At 43.6% G+C, this 25353-nt stretch overlaps 1 protein-coding gene and 1 non-coding gene across 3 annotated transcripts in view; both read left to right on the top strand.

Annotated features, from left to right (window-relative positions):
• Positions 1 to 25353, top strand: part of smyd3 (SET and MYND domain containing 3) — an 815623-nt gene that overhangs the window by 764684 nt on the left and 25586 nt on the right. The gene's annotated exons all lie outside the window — the stretch shown is intronic.
• On the top strand, positions 10953 to 11199 carry LOC122553299 (small nucleolar RNA SNORA53). The gene has a single exon (XR_006312679.2). It is a non-coding gene; the product is annotated as a small nucleolar RNA SNORA53 (small nucleolar RNA).

Here is a 25353-nt window from a genome sequence, read left to right as displayed (position 1 = left end):
ACGGCAGTTAAGAGTCAACCACATTGCTGTGGGTCGGAAGTCACATGTAGGCCAGACCAGGTAAGGATGGCAACTTCCTTCCGTAAAGAGCATTAGTGAACCAAATGGGTTTTCCCTACAATCGATAATGGATTCATCATTAGACTCTTGATTCCAGATTTTTTTCAATTAAAATTCTGCCACGTACTGTGGTGGGATTTGAACCTGGCTCCCCAAAACATTATCTGAGCCTCTGGATTATCAGTCCACCAGTGATGTCACAAGACCATTGCTTCCCCTTGTTAAAGCAGAGTTAAAACTTCTCCCAATGATCAGTGTTACACAAGCTCTCCCCCTTTCCCTGAGAGTCCACTACCCTGGGACTCAGTGGTTCGGGTCTTATATCTATGTGCAGAAAGTTAGGAGTTTCAGGCCTGCTCCAGACACTTCAATGCACTAGTCCGTACACTCCAGTGTAGCACTGAGGGTGTGTTGCATTTTAGAAATAAGAGATTTTCAATGAGATGTTAATCCAAGGCCCTGGTCAATATTTATCTCTCAACCAATATCATTTAAAAAATATATTATCTGGTTGTTATCACATTGCTTTTGAGAGAGTTTTCTGTACAAATTTCCCATATAAAAACAGTAACTACATTTCAAAAGTTTTTCATTGACTGTAAAGTGCTTCACCATGTTTTTTCTTTATTCGCTTGGGCTTTGACTTTGCTGGCTTAGCTAGCATTATTCCCTTGAGAAGGTAGTAGTGAGCTACCATCTTGAACTGCTACGGTCCACCTGCTGTGGATTGGCCCACAATGCAACCGGGATGGGAATCCCGGGATTTTGACCCAGCGACAGTGAAAGAACGGCCATATGTTTCTAAGTCAGGATGATGAGTGGCTTGGAGAGGAACCTGCAGATCGTGATGTTCCCATGTATCTGTTGCCCTTGTCCTTCCAGTGGATTTGAAAGGTGCTCTCTAAAGGAGCCTTGGTGAATTTTTGCAATGTCTCCTGAGGTTGTGAGAGGTGCTTAGAAATGCAAGTCCTTTTCCTTTAAGGTGCAAAGTCTCATCTTAGCTTCTATTACAAAAGTGTCAGTGCCATTTCCTTATCAGAGAGTTCAGGCTGATGCGATTGGCTGCTTTCTGTCAACTAGCTTCTATCCATTCGTGTCCCTAAGTGAGTAACGTCAGAGGGAACTGAAGCAAAAGTATCTTAAAATATCAAACGTCTTGCCCCCAAGAACCCGCTGACTCGTGACATTCCTCCTAATAAGCTGACATTCAAAATTGAAGTGTTCCTAACCCTAGCATATACATTGAGGTAATCTCAGACCCCTGAGATTATTTAGAATCCCAGTCCCCACACCCCTGCCGCAGTGACCCTGACCATTCAAGTTCTATATCTGTCATCCTCAGCTTCTCTCCCACAACTTCATTTCCCTCCCGCTCACACACACACACACACACACACATATTGTGTTATCTGCAAATATGCTTTTAGGTCTTAAACTCCATGCTATTATTATAAGTATGAGATATTAGTCAATGCACTGCTCAGGGGCTGGAATTTTGGTTTTAATTATCCTGACAAGTGCAAAGGATTGAGGAATTTCAGTTGCAAATAGTGAGTGATGTTAACTCTGTTTCCTGCTTCTCCGCACTAAAATGGCCATGCTCTTGGATTAGCTTAACCACTACTGACACATTTCCAGTCATCATTCCTGCTTTCACGCTTTTTGAGGATGTTCTGAAGATTAAATGCCAGATCTTTGAAGAGTCACAATGAGATTGAAGCTGTTTAAAAATGACACAGGTGGTTTCCATTTATCTCTCTGATTTCTACTTCCAGCATTTTTCACCAGCGTGGGATAAGGGTGTTAATAGTGAGCCTGCACTCGCACTGGGGGCAGGTTTTACCAACACCAACTAGCCAACAAACCCACCCTGAACCATAACCGGCATTCAGGAAGCTTTTGAAAGGTCAGTTCGTCCAAGCTTACCCATTCCCTAGCCATTCCTTGTGGTCCCCTCCTACCCTCCATGCCAATGCAATGGCAACTCATACCTACTTCCCATTGTCCCTCACATTCTAGATGCCAACTCAATGCAAAAGCCATGCTTCCAGTCAGTCTTCAAGGCCTCTTGTGCTCTCAGTGCCAACTCGTGCCCTTCCAGGCACCACTTGCTGACCTTCACATTCTCCAGACCAACTTCTCTCCCTCTTATGCCTTTCACCCCATATGCACCATGTACATGACCAATAATATCAGCAAGTATCAAACTGCTGAAAGGACAAAACAAAATCGATTCAGAAACATTCTTTAAAAAGAGACTGCTGTTCCGACTATCCCTTTAAAGTATTTGGACTGTTAAAGATTCAATACCAGAGGCTTCAAAGATTACACACCTCCACATAGTCTTTGAAATATAGATGGAAGAGATCACAAACAGAACATTCTGTTATAGTCAATTAAAGATGTCAATCAAACAAAGCCAACCATTCATTTGTCGGAACACTATTCCAGCTGACCTCATGCTTTCATTGGTCAGAGCTCCCAGTCGTGCAGGACGTAATGAGGTCACAAATAGCACATATGTTCCTGAGGAGCTGTAAATATCCAAACTTTTCCGCATGACATACCGCCTGGATTACAGGGATTCAGTCTGGCTTTCCCACCGGTTTCCTGTGTTGACATAAGGCTGCCCACACCATTTTGACGCTGGTTAGCTGCAGGTGAAGGTGGTTAAAACTCATCTGGCATAAAACAAATCAGGCCAAGATGCCACTCCTTGCATAAACAAAACATGTATCAAAGAATTGCTTAACGAGGACTATTGCTATAGATTGTGCTAAATTGTCACATGATCTCTGTAATTGGTAACAAAATGCTTCAGCACAAAGATTACGTTGACATACAGCAGTTGAGGGAGTGCCTCTACATAATGCAAAGTCTTGGAGTGCCTCAACATACAACAGCGCTGCTTTGTTCAGTTCAAACTGTTTGTCATGAGTCCGAGATAATTGCAGTTTCATCTTCAGAAGACATTTGAAAGTCTTCAGTATTGTGTGTTGGTGCCATGAATGATGCTCCCCCTGAATGAGTGTGGTTAGCTGTGTAGTATAGGACCACAGAGGTTTGAACCTTGGCCTAGTATTGGAGAAACCACCTTGTATTGCCATTCTGTGTGGCTATCCCACAGGGTGGTTGCAATAGGCCACAGTATTGCTGCTGTGGACGCTGTCAACTAAAAGAAACTGCTCCTCTTTGGAAAGCTGAGGACCACTGATGGAGCTAGGTGGATTTTTAATTAGAACCAATGTTAATTTTGTGATCACTGTTACCAGCTTTCAGTTGTAGGCTTATTAATTAATTAAATTTAGGTTCCACCAGCTACCACGCTAGAATGTTGAACCAAAGTCATCAGAAGATTTTTTGCTGAATGAATAATCTCATAGTTAAAAGTCACACAACACCAAGTTATAATCCAACAGATTTAATTGGAAACACTAGCTTTCAGAGCGCTGCTCCTTCATCAGGTGGTCGAGGAGTACTCCACAACCACCTGATGAAGGAGCGTCGCTCCGAAAGCTAGTGTTTCCAAATAAACCTGTTGGACTATAACCTGGTGTTGTGTGACTTTTAACTTTGTACACCCCAGTCCAACACCGGCATCTCCAAATCATGAATAACCTCATGGTAGTGGGTGACTGGTTAGCAATGCAGACTGGCACTAACAGCATGGGCTCAATTCCTGTACCACCTGAGGTCACCATGAAAGTCTCACCTTCTCGACATTGCCCCTTGTCTGAGGCGTGGTGACCCTCAGGTTAAACCACCACCAACTGTCACTCTATAATTCTGAGAGGAGCCCTGTTTGTGACTGCAGGGCCTGGAACAGAATGAGGCTGTGGGAGTACGTCACAAGCTAAGATTCCAGGGGTCCCGATGTATTTGGGTCAGAGCCTCTGATTTCTTTCCCTGCCCCTGTACCACTGTCTTCCCAGCATCTCCTCCCAGAGCATTGCTGTAGACCCGCATAGTGACATGTTACAAAATAAAACATGCAGCAACATGTCAGTATCTCTGCTGAAATGGGTTGCTTTGGGAGATGTTATGTGGAAGTTCAGGTAAATGAATCAGGTAGGGGCATAGGGAGGAGTTTAAAAAAACGTGGAACTGAGAGATTTGCACATCCAGTGCTCTCCAATGCATTTGGATGAACTGCAGCCAAATAATTAGTAATGTGATAAATTTGCCTTGAATAACTACATTTGAAGAAATAATTCTCCTAATTGCATTGTACTGATTTCCCTGATGAATTATGCTTTCCTGATCTGACAAGTTAAGATGTTCATACAACACAGGGCCAGCCTTTTAATGATGCCTCGGCAATTATTAGAAATTATAGACTATTTTGTCAAATTTGTTCTTTTAATTCCTCATTGCCTTAATGATTGTAATCATCAGTAAAGTGTCTTGCCACATTAGTTGGCACAAGACTTACCCTTGCCACCCCCTACCCTCCCCACCCCCAAGGAGGTTTCCAATGCTTTTGTAATATGTTAACTCATTACCGGGGCTGTCTCCCTGGGGAACTGCTCAAAGCGTTCTGTTTGTTGCAAAAAAAAGTTTGTTGGAACGAATTCAAAGTGTAAATACCATTCCTGTATGACTGGTACACCAAAGGTCTTTTGCCAGGAAAATATACATTGTTTATCAGTCTCTTAAATTGAATATTGCTGAAAAGAGTGACGTGCTGCTGAAGCTCATCAGGACAAACACAAGAACAGCAAATTTCCAATTATCTCAGCAATTTCTACTAAATGAGGAAAGAGTGCTGATACCTTGATAACTTGAGTCTAACCGGCCACGGGAAAGAAATGGGGGACATTAGGCCCCCGGATGATTCAAAACACGCACCTGGTTCTTTTTTCTGGCTAGTCCATTATTTATTGTCCATCCCTAATTGCCCAAGAGGGCAGTTAAGAGTCAACCACATTGCTGTGGGTCTGGAGTCACATGTAGGTCAGAAGGACATTAGTGAACCAGATGGGTTTTCCCCAACAGTCATCAATAGATTCATGGTCATCATTAAACTCAATTCAATCCAGATTCAACTGTCTGCCGTGGCAGGATTCAAACCCAGGTGCCCAAAGCATTACCTGGGTCTCTGGATTAGTGGTCCAGTGACTATACCAACAGGCCGTCACTGCCCCAGGGAAATAACATCGAATGATCCCTCTGTGAGAATGTACGTCATCCTTGGCATGTATGACTGAGCCACATTACGATTGTTTATCTTAAATTGGTTGTTAATGTAAATATTAGCACATGTGGGATTGTTCAATAAGTGCTGCCAAATGCAGTATCACATCTAACAGGAGATGTGTTGTTTTGGATTTTGCAAGTACAAGCTGCTTGATTCTTAAGTTGTTGTGCTGACTCTCCGTGACCACTCCAGCAATAGCTGGCAGTTGTGACACAGTTCCACAGAGTGCACACATGAAGTGCTTTTAACCAAGAATAACCATCCCACAATACCTCACATAGGCAATAATCAACCTGAAGTTAGATCTCAGGATCAGAAAAGGAGATGGTAGGAAAGGTAACTAAATGTCTTGGGAAGATCTTAAAGGAGGAGAGGGAGGTGGAAAGCCTGGGGCCTAGTTTACCCGAGGTTCAGATATTGATCTTGGCCTTGTTCTGGTGTGGAGGCCAGGCTGCACAAGGCCAGTGTCAGAGGGCTAAATTTTACAGGCCAACTGGAGCTTGTAAATGAGGGAGTGGTGCTATTGGCAGTGGCTGGCTTAGCCCACCATTTTACAGACAGCAGCCTTCACTGTAGCAGCCATATTTGTTTTAAACAATCAAGCAGTTTAAACAATCCTACACTGACCTCCACAAAAAAACTCACCTCAGTTTGCAAAGGGAATGTGAGTCATGGTCAGGACTTTCGAGAACTCCATTGCCAATGTGTTCATCCAAGGAAAGCTTCAGCTAAGTTCAAATGGCCTGGAAGCTGGCAATGGCAGAGTTAAGTTGGAGACATTCATTGATAATGAATTACTGGAAATCCAATGCTGGCAAAGTGCCTGTCATAGAGTCAAAGAGATGTACAGCACGGAAACAGACCCTTTGATTCAATTTGTCCATGCCAACCAGATATCGGAACCTAATCTAGTCCCATTTACCAGCACTTGGCCCATATCCCTCTAAACCTGCCTATTATTATACCCATCCAGATGCCTCTTAAATGTTGCAATTGTACCAGCCTCCACCACTTCCTCTGGCTGCTCATTCCATACACAACCACCCTCTGCGTGAAAAAGCTGTCCCTTAGGTCCCTTTTATATCTTTCCCCTCTCACCCTGAACCAATGCCCTCTAGTTCTGGACTTGCCCACCCCAGGAAAAATACCTTGTCTATTTACCCCCTATCCATGCCCCTCATGATTTTATAAACGTTTTCAGCCTCCGGCGCTCCAGGGAAAACAGCCCCAGCCTTTTCGACCTCTCCCTATAGCTCAAATCCTCCAACCCTGACAACATCCTTGTAAATCTTTTCTGAACCCTTTCAAGTTTCACAACATCCTTTCTGATAGGAAGGAGACCAGAATTGCACACAATATTCCAACAGTAGCCTAACCTATGTCCTGTACAGCCACAACATGACCTCCCAACTCCTGTGCTCAATGCTGTTCCCAATAAAGGAAAACATTCCAAATGCCTTCTTCATTGTCCTATCTACCTGCGACTCCACTTTCAAGAAGCTATGAACCTACGCTCCAAGGTCTCTTTGTTCAGCAACACTCCCCAGGACCTAACATTAAGTGTGTAAGTCCTGCTCTGATTTGCCTTCTCCATAATTCAACACCTCACATTTATCATTGCCGTCTCCTTAGTCAGGCTTTCAGAACCCACTTTTAAAGGTAGGCTTCCTGTGATACAAAGTTAAAAGTCACACAACACCAGATTAAAGTCCACCTGGTTTACTCGGAAGCAGTAGTTTTCAGAACACTGTTCCTTCATCAGGTAGTTGTGGAGCAGGACAATAAGAGAAAAGGGTACAATGTCATGCAACTGAAATGATATTTTGAACAAACCTGGAATTTTATTGTCTTTCGTCTTTTAGAATGGGTTGCCGGTTTATTGTCATTAATATGTAAATCCCAGAACTTCTTTTAAGTCACCTTCTCAAGATAACTTAAGGTTTATAACAAAAGATGATATCTCAGCTCAGACAATGCACCAAAGGAGGTATTCATCAGACGAACGAGAGTCTGGGAATTCTTCCAAGATGTCAGCAGTGATCCCAATGAGCCAACTGATGAACCGGAACAGTCATCAGAGATCCATAGTGGAGCGACAAAAGAAGGAGTCAATTTGGACCCCACCGGAGGGCTGTTGCCCTGGGTTTGGCAGGTATGCTGGAAATGTCAGGAATTGAGTAATTTCCAGATTCATCAGCCACACCCAAAACATCACCCGATCACAAGGGTGATCCATGCTCTCAAAGCCAATCACAACATTGTCATCAAACCAGCAGATGAAGGAGGGGCCATCGTCATTCAGAATAGAACAGATTACTGCAAGGAACTGTACCTACAACTGAACAACCAGGAACACTACAGGCAACTACTGGCTGATCCGACCAAAGAGCACACCCGTGAACTAAACACATTGATCAGGACTTTGGATCCAGTTCTTCAGGGTTCCCTCCACGCTCTCATCCCATGTATTTCTCACGTAGGCGACTTCTACCGCCTTGAAGATACACAAAGCCAACACCCCAAGACGTCCCAACATATCAGGCAATGGGACCCTGTGTGAGAACCTCTCTGGCTATGTCGAAGGCATCTTGAAACCCATTGTACAGGGGACCCCCAGCTTCTGTCGCAATACTACATATTTCTTACAGAAACTCAGCACCGAAGGACCAGTCGAACCGGGAACATTCTTTGTCACAATGGACATTTCCGCACTCTACACCAGCAACCCCCGCAATGATGGCATCGCGGCAACAGCCTCAGTACTCAACACCAACAACTGCCAGTCTCCAAACACCGTCCTACCACTCATTCACTTTATCCTCGATCACAATGTCTTCACCTTTGACAACCAGTTCTTCATCCAGACACACGGAACAGCCATGGGGACCAAAGTTGCACCCCAATATGCCAACATCTTCATGCACAGGTTTGAAAAAGACTTCTTCTCTATGCAGGATCTCCATCCAACACAATACACCAGGTACATTGACAACATTTTCTTCCTCTGGACCCATGGCGGGGAGACACTGAAACAACGACACAGTGATATCAACGAGTTTCATCCCACCATCAAACTCACCTTGAACACTCTCTCCTATCTGTCTCATTCTTGGACACATGCATCTCCAACAAGGATGGGCACCTCAGTTCTTCACTCTACTGCAATCCCATGGACAACCTCTCTAGATTCCACCCTAAATATATTAAGCCATCCTTTCCAGACAAGCCCTATGCATACACAAGATCTGTTCAGATGAGGAGGATCGTGACGGACACCTGAAGGTGCTCAAGGATGCCCTTATAAGAACAGGATACGATGCTCAAGTCATTGATTGCCAGTTCTGACGTGCCACAGCGAGGAGCCGGAATGACCTCCTCAGGAGACAGGCACAGGTTGCAACCGAAAGGGTACCCCTCATTGTCCAGGACTTCCCAGGAGCCGAAAAGCTATGCCATGTTCTTCTCAGCCTGCATCACATTATCGACGAGGATGAACAGTTCACCAAGACATTCCCTACGCCTCCAGTTCTCGCCTTTAAACAACCACCAAACTTTAAACAGACGGTTGTTCGAAGCAGGGTCGAGAGTGTGGTGCTGGAAAAGCACAGCAGGTCAGGCAGCATCTGAGAAGCAGGAAAATCGATGTTCATCAGAATTGGTGATGAAGAGCTTTTTCCTGAAACATCAATTTTCCTGCTCCTCGGATGCTGCCTAACCTGCTGTGCTTTTCCAGCACCACACCCTCGACTCTGATCTCCAGGATCTGCAGTCCTCACTTTCATCAGATTGTTCGCTGCTAACAACCCAGCCCTCAGGACAACATCGAGCACAACACCATATAACTCTGTCATGGCAACCACTGCAAGACGTATCAGACATGGATACCACCATTACCTGTAGGGATACAATCTACCGTGTACACAGCAGGTGCTCATGTGACTCGGCCAATGTTGTCTATCTCATACACTGCAGGCCAGGATGCCCCCAAGCATTGTATATTGGTGAGACCAAGCAGATGCTATGACAATGGATCAATGGACACTGTGCAACAATCATGAGTCGGGGGTGTTCCCTCACTTTCGGGGAACACTTCAGTGGTCAGGGACATTCGGCCTTGGATCTTTGGGTGACCATCCTCCAAAGCGGACTTCAGGATAGGCAACAATGCAAAGTGGCCGAGCAGAGACTGATACCCATGGGAATGGCGTCAACTGGGACTTTGGGTGGGGTGGCACGGTGGTTAGCACTGCTGCCTCACAGCACCAGGGTCCCAAGTTCCATTCCAGCCTCGGGCAACTATCTGTGTGGAGTTTGCACATTCTCCCCGTGTCTGCGTGGGTTTCCTCCGGGTGCTTCGGTTTCCTCCCACAGTCACAAAGATGTGCAGGTCAGGTGAATTGGCCAGGCTAAATTGCCCATAGTGTTAGGGAAATGGGTCTGGGTGGGTTACTCTTCAGAGGGTCGGTGTGGACTGGTTGGGCCGAAGGGCCTGTTTCCACACTGTAGGGAATCTAATCTAAAAAGTCACACTACAGGTGACCCCACTAGATGATATACTCTCTCACTCTCTCTCTCTCTCACACACACACTCTCTCTCACATGATTTGGAGATGCCGGTGTTGGACTGGGGTGTACAAAGTTAAAAATCACACAACACCAGGTTATAGTCCAACAGGTTTAATTGGAAGCACACTAACTTTCGGAGCGTCGCTCCTTCATCAGGTGGTAGTGGAGGGCTCAATCCTAACACACAGAATTTATAGCAAAAACTTATAGTGTGATGTAACTGAAATTATACATTGAAAAATTGATTGTCTGTTAAGCCTTTCATCTGTTAGAATACTGTGATAGTTTCACTTCTTTCATGTGCACACACACACACACACACCCACACACTCTGTCTCTCTCTCTCACTCATGCACACACACACACATAAAAGTCTATGGGGTCAATTCGTATTTGCAGGTACATTCTATTTTGCTCAAAAAATGCACAAACCTGCAGGCAGTCAATCCATGTAATATTTTGTAAATTGCACTTTGGAAATAGAACCAGTCTGACTCAAGATTGGGATCAGACAGACTAACCTCACAATTTAAATGCATTGTCTCAGCTGAGATGTCACCTTTTTTTTATAAAACCTTATGTTGTCTCGAGAAGGTGACTTAAAATAAGTTCTGGTATTTACATATTAATGAACTGAAACCTGCAACCCATTCTAAAAGATGGAAGACTTAATAAAATACCAGGTTTGTTCAAAATATAATTTCAGTTGCACGACACTGTAATCTTTTGCTATAAATTCTGTGTCTTCGGGTCCTGCTCCACAACCACCTGATGAAGGAGCGGCGCTCCGAAAGCTAGTGCTTCCAAATAAACCTGTTGGCCTATAACCTGGTGTTGTGTGATTTTTAACTTTGTCCACCCCAGTCTAACACTGGCTCCTCCACATCGTTCCTGTGGCACATTTCTTTCACTCATTTTGCCAGCGTGATGACTGAGAAGCTCCTGTGCTGACTCAATGAGAAATAACGATACAGTGAGAAGACAGGCTTTGAGCCAGTTTGCAGTCTGGGCCATGTACCTGTGGCCTGGCAAACGCAGGCTGCCCTCCTCGTAACTCATGTTTTCTAACGTATCTGGAGAACGAGCTTGAGGTTTTTGACCTCGGATCTCATTGCCTTTCTGCCCTGACAGTACATTTATTGGAACCTTCTTGGTATGTTCCATCTTTCTGGCTTCCTTAGCACCATGTCAATGGTTTAGTGTGCTCTTGCAATGTGCAGACAGCTTACACTCATCAACTTTAGAGGTTGCACAGTCGAAGGTGCTTGAGTCATTAGTGTGTCAGAGTAACATCCCTGCATTGTAGCCCATCTATTCTGGCGTCAATGGCTAGGCTGTTGTGTACCATCAGAACTTTTTAATGCTGTGTGGATATCAAACCTGATCTTGCTTACATGTTGAATGTTAAGAGTATGAATTGTAAACATGATTTTGTAAGATCAGTCATAGTGTCACACAGCACAGAGCAGACCCTTCAGCCCAACCTGTTGACACTGGCCAGGTTTCCTAACCTGAACTAATCCCATTTCCCATTGTTTGGCCCATATATCTCTAAACCTTACCTGTCCATGAACCTGTGCAAATGTCTTTTAAATGTTGTAATTGTACTTGCCTCTATCACTTGCTCTGCAGCCCTTTGGTCCCTTTTAAATCTTGCCCCTCTCACCTTAAACCTGTACCCTTTAGTTTTGGATTCTCCAACCCTGGGGTAAAGATCTTGGTTATTCACCCAATCCATGCCCCTCATGATTTTATAAACCTCTATTTCTTCAGCCTAGTGCTGGAAGTAGCACTGAGGGAGCACTGCCCAGTCAGAGACATTGTAACATGGATCAAACATTAAAGTGGGGCCATTCAGCCTGTTGACAATGGGATGTCCTCCAGAAGAGAAATTTAAAATCAAATCTGAGGGGCCGGACACAAAGACAATTTGGAATCAACTGCAGAGGGTTGTTGAGATTGGTTGTTGGGTATATTTGAGGCTGATTAGAAATTTGTCTAAGGGATTCAAGAATTGTGAGGAAAGGGCAGGAAAGTGGAGTTGAGGATTATCAGATTAGCCATGATCTCATTGAATAGTGGAGCAGACTCGATGGGCTGAGTGCCCGACGTCTGCTCCTATGTCTTATGGTCATCAGGAGTTTATGGAGGATTTTCCTGATTCTCCTTTTGGAATGGGCCTGGAGTGTCTGGCCACAACAACCTCTGACAGGGACTGCTCCAAAGAAGCTACCTCACAGCCTCCGCACTCAGCAAAGTGGGTTTTCCGGATCAGCCCGAAATGGGGCATTCGGGTGTAAGTTGTGGGGGCATCTCTTTTTCAGGTGGTGATCAGGACAGCTCCATTGACGTGAGCTGCCAGTGAAATACTGCCCCAGCTGGTGAGGCCATGGCAGGGAGACATGCCCACATGGTTCAGGCACCCCCCACACACCCCCAAACACCTTTGAAATGGGAATGGAAATTTTGCCCATCGAGGCTGGCCACAACCAATGGGAATAGCCCTAAATATCTTGAAACTGGTTAATTCTTTAAACTCCTTGATAGACTTGGTTCGATGGTAAAGCCATCACTTGTTGGCCATTCCTAATTACCCTTAAACTGAGTAACTTGCCCAGCCATTTTAGGAGAGTTAAGTGTCAACTAAACCACTATTGATCTGGAGTCATGTGTAGGCTAGACCAGGTAAGCATGGTAGATTTCCTTCCCTGCAGAGCATTTTTAAACCTGACAGGGTTTTTTTTTTACCAACAATCGACTGTATTTTTATGGCCACCGTTACTGAGACGATCATTTTAATGCCAAGCTTATTAATTAGGTGGATTGAGGTGGATTTGAATTTATGTCCCAGAGCACTTGCTCAGCCTCTGGATTACTAAGTCAGTGGCATTACCTTCTCCTGCAAAACAAAATAAAACCAGAAAGAACTGCACGTGTTGAACATCAAAAACAAAACCAGAAGTTGCTGGAAAAGCTCAGTAGATCTGGCAGTATCTGTGGAGAGAAATTAGAGTTAATGTTTTCAGTCCATTGACCCTTCTTCAGTTCAAAACGTTAACTCTGATTTCTCTCCACAGATGCTGCCAGACCTGCTGAGTTTTTCTCGCAATTTCTGTTTTTGTTTTTATGTCTTCTCTCACATTCTAGATTAGAATGGTGCTGGAAAATCACAGCAGTTCAGGCAGCATCCGAGGAGCAGTAAAATCGATGTTTCGGGCAAAAGCCCAACATCAGGAATACCTGGTGTTCCTGATGAAGGGCTTTTGCCCGAAACGTCGATTTTACTGCTCCTCGGATGCTGCCTGAACTGCTGTGCTTTTCCAGCACCACTCTAATCTAGAATCTGGTTTCCAGCATCTGCAGTCCTTGTTTTTACCGTGTCTTCTCTCACAGACTTGCTGAGAAAATGCGAAGCTATACATGTCAGTAAGCTGATGGATAGGGATATGACAGACTCAAACATTGTTCACCTCCAGTGGAAACCAGTTTCCAGGAAATCGATTGACCAAAGTGACCAAATCATCCTGCTTATTGAACCATAGAGACATACAATGTGGAAACAGACCCTTCAGTCAAACCAGTCCATGCCAAACATAATGCCAAACTAAACCAGTCCCACCTGCCTGCTCCTCGTCCATATCGCTCTAAACTTTTCCTACTCATGTACTCATCCAAATATCTTTTCAACTGTAACTGTTTCACGCTGGAACTGCACCAGCATCCACCACTTTCTCTGACAGTTCATTCCACACACAAACCACTTTTTGTGTAAAAGGTTGCCCCTCACGTCCTTTTTAAATCTTTTTCCTCTCACCTTAAAAATATGTCCCCTAGTTTTAAACTCCCCTGTCCTAGGGAAAACACCTTTGTCGTTCACCTTATGTGTGCCCCTCATGATTTATAAGCTTCAATAAGGTGACCCCTCAACCTCCTACGCTCCAGTGGAACAAGCCCCAGTCTCTGCAATCAGGTTCTATATCTCAAACCCTCCATTCCTGGCAGCATTCTGGTGAATCGTTTCTGAACCCTATCCAGTTTAATAATGTTAAAAATCACACACCAGGTTATAGTCCAAAGGGTTTAATTGGAAGCACACTAGCTTTCGGAGCGACGCTCCTTCATCATAATATCCTTCTTACAGTTGGCCAACTAGAACTATACGTAGTATTCCTGAAGAGGCCACATCAATGTCCTGTACAACCTCAACAAGATGTGCTAACTCCTATACTCAAAGGTCTGAGCAATGAAGGCGAGCATGCTAAACACCTTCTTAACAGCCCTGTCTGCTTGTGACACAAATTTCAAAGAATTATGTACCTGAACCCTTAGGTCACGATTCCCCAGTGAGCTGTGAGGTGGTTTTCCCGTGTAATGAATGCTCCTGACCCGAGCTAAAGTCTCAATGCCCTCCACCCCATGAGTTTGTTGCTGAGTAAACAACATCCTGTTAACCAGCGTCAGTTAGAAATATTGTTCTGTTCCAAGTGCATGTCGGAAAAGCATTTGACACGGTCACATTTTTAAAGCATTTTTTAATTGAAATTGAAGATGAGGGCTGTCATTGTAGGAGAGTGAGGGGATATTAGCAAGCCAATGTCAAATGCTTCCAGGTATGATGGCCACCCATATCGTTTTCAAGTAGACAGTCTGGCTTTTGTTTTCGATGTGGTGTCTGGAAAATTCTTGCAGTCAGCATCAAAAAATTCACTGTTTACAATGGAATCCCTTTTCTACCGAATTGGGCACATTTTGACTTCACATAGAGCCGGATTTAATGATCATGACAGTGGGTCAGCCATTTACCAGGGCCATGGCAACAATTGGTTAAGAATCAATCGGGCATCACACAAGTCAGCCCCCAGCTCCCCGGTCCTGCAAGGCAGTTTTCCCACCTCTGAGAACTGCTGGCCAATCAGAGGCTGGTTGCTGGCACCAGGCGCCACCTGGAGTGGTGGCCACTGCAGGGACTGCAGATCGGGGGTTGAACTCGAGACTCACAGGATGTTGCTAAAGGTGGCCTCCTAAATGAGAGGGACTTATTCAGAGAAATTAGCAAGGCAACTGGCTGTCGCCTCTGAACCTTCCCATCCCATATAACAGCGTGTTCCATTCCCAGAGGAGTGTTAAATCTTCTCATCCCTCAGAAAAATATTAAAAGGACACACAGAAAGTGCTGAAAGGATCTGCAAACAGGCTAGACAGCATATATGGAGAAACAGAAAAACAGTCAAAGTTTAGAGCCACTGACCTCCAAACTGGAAGAAGTTAAGAGATGGAGTAGAATTTCAACCAGTATAGACTGGGAAAGGAGGAAAGCGAATATCTGTGACAGGTTGGAGGGCAGCGTTATATGCTCAATGGTTTAGAGAGGTGCAGTGGCTGAGTGGTTAGCACTGCTGCTTCACAGCGTCAGGGATCTGGGTTCAATTCCAACCTCAGGAGACTGTCTCCCTGTGTTTGTGTGAGTTCCTGCCAGGTGCTCCACTTTTCTTCCACAATCCGAAGATGTGCGGTTGGGCGAGTTGGCCATGCTAAATTGCCCATAGTGTTCATGGATTTGTAGGTAAGGTGTATAAGTCAGGGGAAATGTCGAGTAATAGGGGAATGGGTCAGGGTGGGATACTCTTTGGAGGATCAGTGTGGATTTGTTGGGCCAAATGATGTGTTTCCACACTGTAGGAATTCTATGTCGTGCTGCAAGGCAAATGAGGAATGGTAATGGTGCACATTTTGGGATGAAAGATAGGTTTAAAAGAGCTATTGGCTATGTCCCAGAAAGTGGTAATGATTTTGGGTCATAATAAGGATTCTGGGTAATTCAAGATGGAGGACAGGAAAGATTTCTGGCTGTAACAAGCTGCTCCTTTTTTGAGGTATTTTAGGTGTTGGAGGTGATTTCCTCGAATTCCAGGAGCAGCAATTACTGTTTTGTATGCTGTTGCATTGTTTTGGAACTTTGGAGAAAAAAAAACTCAAAGCAACAGCAGTTTTAGAAGGGAGATGAACAGACAAAGGAAGCCTATGGTGAGGTCAGTGCAAGAGAGTGAGAAAGAGAAAAAGAAACCTACACTGCTAACTGACACAGCAGTGTACCTACACAGTTACTGCCTTTGCTGTTTGAATTCATGTATTACTAGACATCGGAGTGGGTCTGGGTAAATTAACAAACAGTGAAATTCACAACTAATCTTGGAGGAACCTGTTTGGGAGAGGTCATAGCACAGAAACAGATAAGTGAATAGTTAAGCATGGCCTCACAGTAAGTCTGCAGTCGTGAGTGAAGTGTGTTCTTTCTTGATTGGATGTTTTATTGAGATATGTCTCTTGATTAAACTTAAAATATAAGTCATTAGTATTAGGTTAGCCTGGAGCAGTGTTTTGTAGATAGATAAGACAGTGCTATTTTCTGGGTCTGTAGATTGTGAAGGAGCAAAAATGGGCTTGAGTAGAGTGATATGCTCTTCTTGTTGGATGTGGGAGTTTAGGGAGAGTTTACGTATGACTCCGAATTAAATCTGCAATAAATGCCATTGGTTGCGAATTCTATCAGATCAAATGGATCAGTTGGAGAGACAGTTGGAGGCAATGAGGAATTTACAAGAGCAGGGGGTTGTGATGGATGGCAATTATAGGGAGGGTCAAAGTTGCAGACAGAGTCACATAGATGGGTTAACTCCAGGAAAGGTAAGAGAGGTAGGCAGATAGTGCAGGAGTCTTCTGTGGCTATCCCAGTTAGGGCATGGTTAGGAACATGGGACTGGGATATTATAGCAATTACATAAACATGGCTCAGGGATGGACAGGACTGTCAGCTTAATGTTCCAGGATACAAATGTTACAGGAAGGATAGAAAGGGAGGCAAGAGAGGAGGGGGTTGGCATTTTTGATAAGGGATAGCGCTACAGCTGTAATGAGAGAGGATATTCCCGGAAATACATCCAGGGAAGTTACTTGGGTGGAACTGAGAAATAAAAAAGGAATGATCACCTTATTGGGATTGTATTATAGACCCCCTAATAGTTAGAGGGAAATTGAGAAACAAATTTGTAAGGAGATCTCAGCTATCTGTAAGAATAATAGGGTGGTTATAGTAGGGGAATTTAACTTTCCAAACATAGACTGAGACTGCCATAGTGTTAAGCGTTCAGGTGGAGAGGAAATTGTTAACTGTGTCCAAGAAAACTTTCTGATTCAGTATGAGGATATACCTATTATTGAAGGTGCAAAACTTGACCTACTCTAGGGAAATAAGGCAGGGCAAGTGCCTGAGGTGTCAGTGGGGGGAGCACTTTGGGGCCAGCGACCATAATTTTATTAGTTTTAAAACAGTGATGGAAAAGGATAGACCAGATCTAAAAGTTGAAGTTCTAAATGGGAGAAAAGCCAATTTTGACGGTATTAGGCAAGAACTTTCAAAAGCTCATTGGGGGCAGATGTTCGCAGGTAAAGGGACGGCTGGAAAATGGGAAACCTTCAGAAATGAGATAACGAGAGTCCAGAGACAGTGTATTCCTGTTCGGGTGAAAGGAAAGGTTGGTAGTTATAGGGAATGCTGGATGACTAAAGAAATTGATGGTTTGGTTAAGGTAAAGACAGGATAGATCGCGTGAATCCTTAGAAGAGTATAAAAGCAGCAAGAGTATAATTAAGAGGGAAATCAGGAAGGCAAAAGGGGGACATGAGATAGCTTTGACAAATAGAATTAAGGAGAATCCAAAGGGTTTTTACAAACACATTAAGGACAAAAGGGTAACTAGGGAGAGAATAGGACCTTCAAAGATCAGCAAGGTGTCCTTTGTGTGGAGCTGCAGGAGATGAGGGAGATACTAAATGAGTATTTTGCATCAGTGTTTACTATGGAGAAGGATATGGAAGATGTGGAATGTAGAGAAATAGATGGTGACATCTTGAAAAATGTCCATATTACAGAGGAGGAAGTGTTGGCTTGAAACGCATAAAGGTGGATAAGTCCCCAGGACTTGATCAGGTGTACCTGAGAACTCTGTGGGAGCTAGGGAAGTGATTGCTGGGCCTCTTACTGAGATATTTGTATCATCGATAGTCACAGGTGAGGTGCCGGAAGACTGGAAGTTGGCTAACATGGTGCCACTGTTTAAGAAAGGTAGTAAGGGCAAGCCAGGGAACTATAGACCAGTGAGCCTGACGTTGGTGGTGGGCAAGTTGTTGGAGGGAATCCTGAGGGACAGTATGTGCACGTATTTGGAAAGGCAAGGACTGATTCGGGATAGTCAATATGGCTTTGTGCGTGGGAAATCATGTCTCACAAACACGATTGAGTTTTTTGAAGACGTAACAAAGAATTGATTGAGGACAGAGCAGCAGATGTGAAATATTGGACCTCAGTAAGAGTTTGATAAGGTTCTCCATGGGAGACTGGTTACCAAGGTTAGATCTCATGGAATACAGGGAGAACTAACCATTTGGATGAAGAACTGGCTCAGAGGTAGAAGACAGGGTGGTGGTGGAGGGTTGTTTTTCAGACTAGAGGCCAGTGGAGTGCCACAAGGATCGGTGCTGGGTCCACTTCTTTTCATCATTTATATAAATGATTTGAATGCAAGCATAAGAGGTACAGTTAGTAAGTTTGCAGATGACACCAAAATTGGAGGTACAGTGGACAGTGAAGAAGGTTACCTCAGATTACAACAGGATCTTGATCAGATGGGCCAATGGGCTGAACAGTGGCAGATAGAGTTTAATTTACATAAATGTAAGGAAAAGCAAATCTTAGCAGGACTTATACACTTAATGGTAAGGTCCTGGGGAGTGTTGCTGAACAAAGAGACCTTGGAGTGCAGGTTCATTGCTCCTTGAAAGTGGAGTCGCAGGTAGATAGGATAGTGAAGAAGGCGTTTGGTATGCTTTCCTTTATTGGTCAGAGTATTGAGTACAGGAGTTGGGAGGTCATGTTGCGGCTGTACAGGACATTGGTTAGACCACTGTTGGAATATTGCATGCAATTCTAGTCTCCTTCCTATTGGAAAGATGCTGTGAAACTTGAAAGTGTTCAGAAAAGATTTACAAGGATGTTGTCAGGGTTGGAAGATTTGAGCTATAGGGAGAGGTTGAATGCGCTAGGGCTGTTTTTTCTGAAGCATCGAAGGCTGAGGAGTGACCTTATAGAGGTTTATAAAATCATGAGGGGCATGGATAGGGTGAATAGACAAAGTCTTTTCCTTGGGAGGCCAGAATTAGAGGATATGCGTATAGGGTGAGAGGGGAAAGATATAAAATAGACCTAAGGAGCAACTCTTTCACACAGAGGGTGGTACGTGTATGGAATGAGCTGCCAGAGGAAGTGGTGGAGGCTTGTACAATTGCAACATTTAAAAGGCATCTGGATGGGCATATGAATAGGAAGGGTTTGGAGGGATATCGGGTGCTGGCAAGTGGGACTAGATGCTGGTCGGCTTGGACGGGTTGACCGAAGGGTCTGTTTCCATGCTGTACATCTCTATGACTCTATATCCTCCAGCAATCTGTGATTAACTCATTCCAAAGGTGTCAGCTCCATTGTTTTTTGTTGCCTGTGTAAGGGGAAGAAATGACCTAGTGGTATGATCACTGGGATCATAATCTAGCGATGCACGTTATGTTCTGGGGACCTGGCTTCAAATCCTGCCATGGCAGATGGTTGAATTTGAATTTATTTTTTAAAAAATAGGTTGGAATTAAGAGTCTAATGACGATCATGAAACCGTTGTCGGAAAAATACATCTGGTTCACTAATGTCCCAAAGATTCTCCAGGTGAGCATGGTTTTAGATTCAGCAAAATTCATATCCTGGTCAGGCCAGAGTGTGGATAGCCAGGCTAACTTTTCATTCCAGGTTTTTACTGAATTCAAATTTTACCAATTACCATGGCGGGTACCTATTTCCCCAGGACATTAATCTGGAGTTCTGGATTACCAGTCCAGTGACATTACCACTATGCCATTGCCTCGCTCAAATCTGCCTCAAAATCAGAAGTTTTTAATTTTTCTTTCTTTGGAATGCCCTGAAGTCAGGAACGGTATCATACAAATGCAAGTTTTTCTTTCTTTTATCCAGCCATCACCAGGGCTTTTTCCCCCATGTCATTCTTAACAATTTGCTCTGAGCTTTGAACCCAGATGTGTCTCCTCTGCTGATATTTCTTCCATTAAAACTGTGACTTCAATACAAAAGTATCACTTTGGCACACTCAGAATTTGCAAGAGACATTATGTAATTGAAAGTTGCCTTCTCTGGTCGGCTTGGGAGCTGGTGTAATTGTGACCATGAGCAATGCAGTTCAGCAACAGCTTTTTATAGAGCACCTTTAAGGAAATGAGTCATCCCAAGTCACTTCACAGAAGCATTCGAAACAAAGTTTGATTCTAAGCCATCTAAGGAGATATTAGGGCCGGAGATTGAAAGCTTGACCAAAGAGGAAGGATTTAAGGAACACCTCAAAGGAAAAACATGAGGTAGAGAGATGAAGATTGTTCTTTAATTAAATCTTGCCATTCCAAGAATTTTATTAGAAATCACATAACACCAAGCGATAGTCCAACAGGTTTATTTGAACTCGCAAGCTTTCGGAGCTCTGCTCCTTCATCAGGTGAAGTCACCTAACGAAAGGGCAGTGCTCCGAAAGCTTGAGATTTCAAATAGACCTTTTGAACTATTACCTGGCATCGTGTGACTTCTGACCTTATCCACCCCAGTTCAACACTGGCACCTCCGCATCAAGAATCTCATTAATTGGATTTTATTTGGTAGAAGAGGTGGTTGTTGTTGTACATCAATACATGAATATTTCAATGAAATGCATTGGAAAGCCAGGCAGCACTGAAGTGAACAGGGACCAGGGTATACCCTGTTTCTTCCAGCAGCAAAGGTTATATCAAAGTAGCTAGAGTATTCCATTGCTATTTCATTGGCTGTGTCATACTCTGCTTTTGAAAACTCTTTGCACTCAACATTGATAGTTTGATATTAATGATAGAGTTCATTTCCATTACTGACCTACTTACTGATAGATATTCATCAAATACAATTTTCTGCTGTTTAATGGCCCAGGTAACAAAGTGGTACTCTGCCTTTTGGTATTTACCTTTCACTTGTTAATCAATCTCCCCCCCCACCCTGCCATTCAACCTTGGAGTTACAGAATTGATATCTTATTCTCTGAACTTCCTTTCATTCCCATCTCCTTTGAACAATAAAAATATTATCTTGCTTTTATATAGTGGTTTTGACATAGATTTTTTAAAAAAATCTCAAGGTGTTTCACAGGCGAATTATAAAGCAGAATTATGTATTAAGCCAGACAAAGAGGTATGTGGGCTGACAGCTGGCCATGAATGAATTGGAATAATTAGACTGAGGGTGATGGCTTCAGTGGCTGAGGAGCTAGTGAAGGGATGATGTCAGGCAGTATTATGGCAATGGAAATAGTTCTGAATGATGACATGGAAATGTGGTCAGATGCTCATCTCAGGGTCTAGTAGAACACCTCAAAGGAGAACAGTCTGGTTCAGCCTCGCACTGTTGTTAGGGAGGGGAATGGAGTTAATCACTAGGGAACAGTAATGGGGACCAAGAACAATGAATTAAATCTTCCCAATATTAAGCTGTAGTGTTATATCTTTGTGCTGACAGGTTGATACATTTATATTTAATTTAATAAAAATTGACACCCGGTCACATGAGGAGAGGTACAAACCTTATTGAGTAGGTTTCAAGGAGTCAAGAGTGTGGTGCTGGAAAAGGACAGCAGGTCAGGCAGCATTCAAGGAAAACATGATGAAGGTCTTATGCCCGAAACGTCGATTCTCCTGCTCCTCGAATGCTGTTCTGACTTGCTGTGCTTTTCCAGCACCACACTCTCGACTCTGATCTCCAGCATCTGCAGTCCTCACTTTCTCCTCGGTTTCAAGGAGCCACTGAAAGGAGGAGAGAGAGGCAGAAGACCTTTACTAGATTGAGATTTTGTGCAACAGAGTGAAATAGGAGAGTGAGCTGGCTGTCCATTGACATCAATGGAAGTAGAAATCGGAGACGTTAAGCACAAACTCAAGGCTTATTCCAATGAAATCTACAATCTGAAATTTGGCCGGGGACATTATGTTTGCATGTCAATCTGTCTGAAACCTAGGCCCGTATCTAGGCTAATAAATCAAACTGCTCTATTATTATGAGCGTAATAATTAAGAGCTAGAATTAGGAGTCCCCTGAGGGCCTCCTGTGCCATTCAATAACATCTTGGCTCATTTCCTTACTCCACCTTCCTGCTTACTCCTCCACCTCATGTCCCCTTCCTGATCAAGAATCTATCTGTTTCTGTCTCAAAAATACTCACTCTGCTTTTGAGGAGGAGAGTTCCAAAGACAGGTGTCCCTCTGTGAGAAAATAAGTATCTCTTCATCTCTGTCTTAAAGGGGCAACCTCTGATTTTTAAACAGTGACCCCTGGTTCCAGATTTTTTACACAAGAGGAAACATCTTCTCAACATCCATCCTGTCATGAACCCTCGGAATCTCAACTGAGTTGCCTTTTACTCTGCTGAACTCCAACAAGCCTAGCCAGTCCAACCTTTCCTCATAAGACAACCCACCTATCCTGGTCGAGTAAACCTTCTCTGAACCGTTTTCAACACAGTCACATCCTTAATTAAGGCGACCAGTACTGTACACAGTGCTCTAGGTATCATCTCATCAGCGCTGTTTGAAATAGAAGCAGAAACTGCTTCTTTTTGCATTCAATTCTCCTCACAGTGAACAATAACATTCTATTAGCTATCACAGAATTCTTGGGCACGTATAAGCTTTGCAAATCATGTAGTTCTGTCCAGGTTTTAAACCACCTCCATATGCTAGAGAGAGAGAAAAATGTACAAAACAGATTCAAGTGAATGCAGCTATATTTTATAAGGGGAACCATTCACATGAAAAATCTTCAACAGATAGCAATAGCAAGTTCTGCAAAGTTATCGAAACCTAACAGGAATATTGAGGTAAAGCCTTCATTCTCAGTGACAGCTCCCTCCGAGTACTCCGTGAATGTATCAGTTCATGGCTAGTAATTGTATAACCAAACCTCAGCTATTTTTGTTTGGGCTGAAAGCTTTCCTTGTTAGCTTTCCCAATCCTGCCTGTGCTGAAGCTATTACATGTATTAATTGAATCAGAATGTACCGTTATTCATTTTTGTTAGTCCTGCCGAGGAATGGGAATAAATTCGGTGGGAAAACCTCCTCCTCCTCACTGAGCTTATTTTCCTTGCTTGTGATTGCTGTTTCCACCCATTGATGTGATGTCAAGTCAAGCAGTTAATTAATCCTTGGAACAGAGTGAGAATATTTAATTTATTTCTTTTTCAAGGCACAGTTTTGTTAAATGGAGGGCTGCATTGTTTCGAGGGTGGAAACAGTGAGGGGTCATTTTCAGTCAGGTATTACGTTTTCCAATGCCACACAACAGACTTGGAAAAACTTATAGCTCCTGGAATAAAAGGATATTAGCAACATGGATATAAGATTGACTGAGGGGTAGGAAAAAGCATAATAATTCCATAGAAATTTATTGTAAACTGGAGGAAGGTTCCTTGAGGAGTTCCCCAAGGGGTCAGTATTGGGGCACTTGCTTTTCCTCATATATATTAAATTATCTACATTTTGATGTGTCGACGTTTGCTGATGGCACAGAACGTGGAATGATTGTGAACTGAGGACAGTGTGAAACCACCAAAAAGACATTGTCAAGTTGGTGGAGTGGCTGGATAGGTGAATAAAAAAAGTTCGGTGCAAAAACTTGTGAGTTGATATATTTGGTAGAAAGAACATGGAGAGACAATAAAGGGCCCCAGCCTAAAGTGAGGAGCAGAGTAACCTGGGTGTATATGTAGACAGGACAGGTCGAATAAGCTGTTAATAAAACATAGAGTATTGTAGACTTTATTGACAAGGGCAAAGAGTACAGGAGCAAGGAGGTGATGCTGAACTTGTATAAGACACTAGTTAGACATCAACTGAAGTATTGTGTACAGTTATGAGTGCCATACTATTGAAAGGATGTGAATTCATTAAAGAGAGCACAGAAGAGAGCACCGAATGCTAGCAAATGGGACTAGATTAATTCAGGATATCTGGTCGACATGGATGAGTTGGTCCGAAGGTCTGTTACCATGCTGTACAATTCCAAGACTCTAAGAGTTTTACACCAATGGCTTTAGGGGTGAGGAATTTCAGTTGTGAAATTGGACTGAAGAAGTTTGGTCTCTTACTTGAAGAGAAAACGGCTAGGCGGAAATTCAATAGTATGTTTCAAAATCATGAGTGGGCTCGGTAGGGAGAAATTGTTCCCATTCATAAAAGGATGAGGAACAAGAGGACACAGTAATGGGGAGAAGAAGCAAATGTGATGTGAGGTAACAAGTTCACACAGCAAGTAATTAGGGTCTGGAAGACACACCCTGGAAGTGTGATTGAAGCACATTCAATTGAAACATTTAGGAGGGCATTAGAGATTATTTAAATTAAATAATATTTTAGGGTTAGGAGGGAAAGGCCGGAGAATGGCAGTAAGGGATAATGTTCATTGAGAGCCATGATGGGCTGGAAAGCCTTCTTTGGCACTGTAAGAATTCTGTGATTGTTATCTTTCACAGTCATTCTCTCCCCATTGCCGGAATCCAAATAAACATGGAACACTTTATGATTGACAATCAGCACATCATTTTATTGAGATGTTCAACCAACATTCCTTCAGGCAAAGTGCAAAAGATCTCACAGCACAATTTGAGGAAGGAACAGAGAAGTCCTCTCCAGTCTCCTGGCCAATATTTATCCTTCAATGAACATTACTAAAAATAAATTATCAGGTCATTATCATATTCTTCTTTGTGGCAGCTTGCTGCGCAGTAGGAAGTAGGTGCATCCCTTTTTATTATAGTTCCTACATATAAAAAATGTTAATTAGACTCGGGATGTCCTCAGCACTATACAAATGTAAGTCTACTATCCTTTGCTGCTGCGATAGAAATATTCAAGGCTTACATTTTCACAAGATAGGCTGTAAGCTTCAACATGTTAAAGAATGGCAGGAAATGGCATCAGCGACACTGTGGTACATCCTCAGGACGGCTTTGGGAAAGCCAGCGGAGATTTTGTGCTCAGGAGTGGTATTTTGTGCCCCCCCCCCCTCCCGGGAGGTATGAAGGCAGTTGAGACATTTAATCGGTTGGGATAGCAGAGGGTGGGATTCCCGACATTTTCCTGCAGCAACTCCGATTTAGTTTGTGGTAGGAAGGCATGTGGGGTGGCTCCCCTCACTCATCCTGAAGAAGAGCTTATGCCCGAAACGTCGATTCTCCTGTTCCCTGGATGCTGCCTGACCTGCTGCGCTTTTCCAGCAACACATTTTCAGCCCCTCACTCATCGTCAACTGAGGCCTTTATGGGTCACCTCGTTCCCAATTGAGGACCTCTTCTGCTGTATTGACGCAGGAGGGCGGATATACCTGTCACCACACAGGCAGCCTGACAA

This window comes from Chiloscyllium plagiosum, unplaced genomic scaffold (genome assembly GCF_037043375.1).
Source record: "Chiloscyllium plagiosum isolate Xiang-an unplaced genomic scaffold, Cpla_swu_hap1 HiC_scaffold_10, whole genome shotgun sequence".
Lineage (NCBI taxonomy): Eukaryota > Metazoa > Chordata > Chondrichthyes > Orectolobiformes > Hemiscylliidae > Chiloscyllium > Chiloscyllium plagiosum.
Note: the sequence above shows the minus strand (reverse complement) of the source record. Positions and strands in the feature narration are given on the sequence as shown.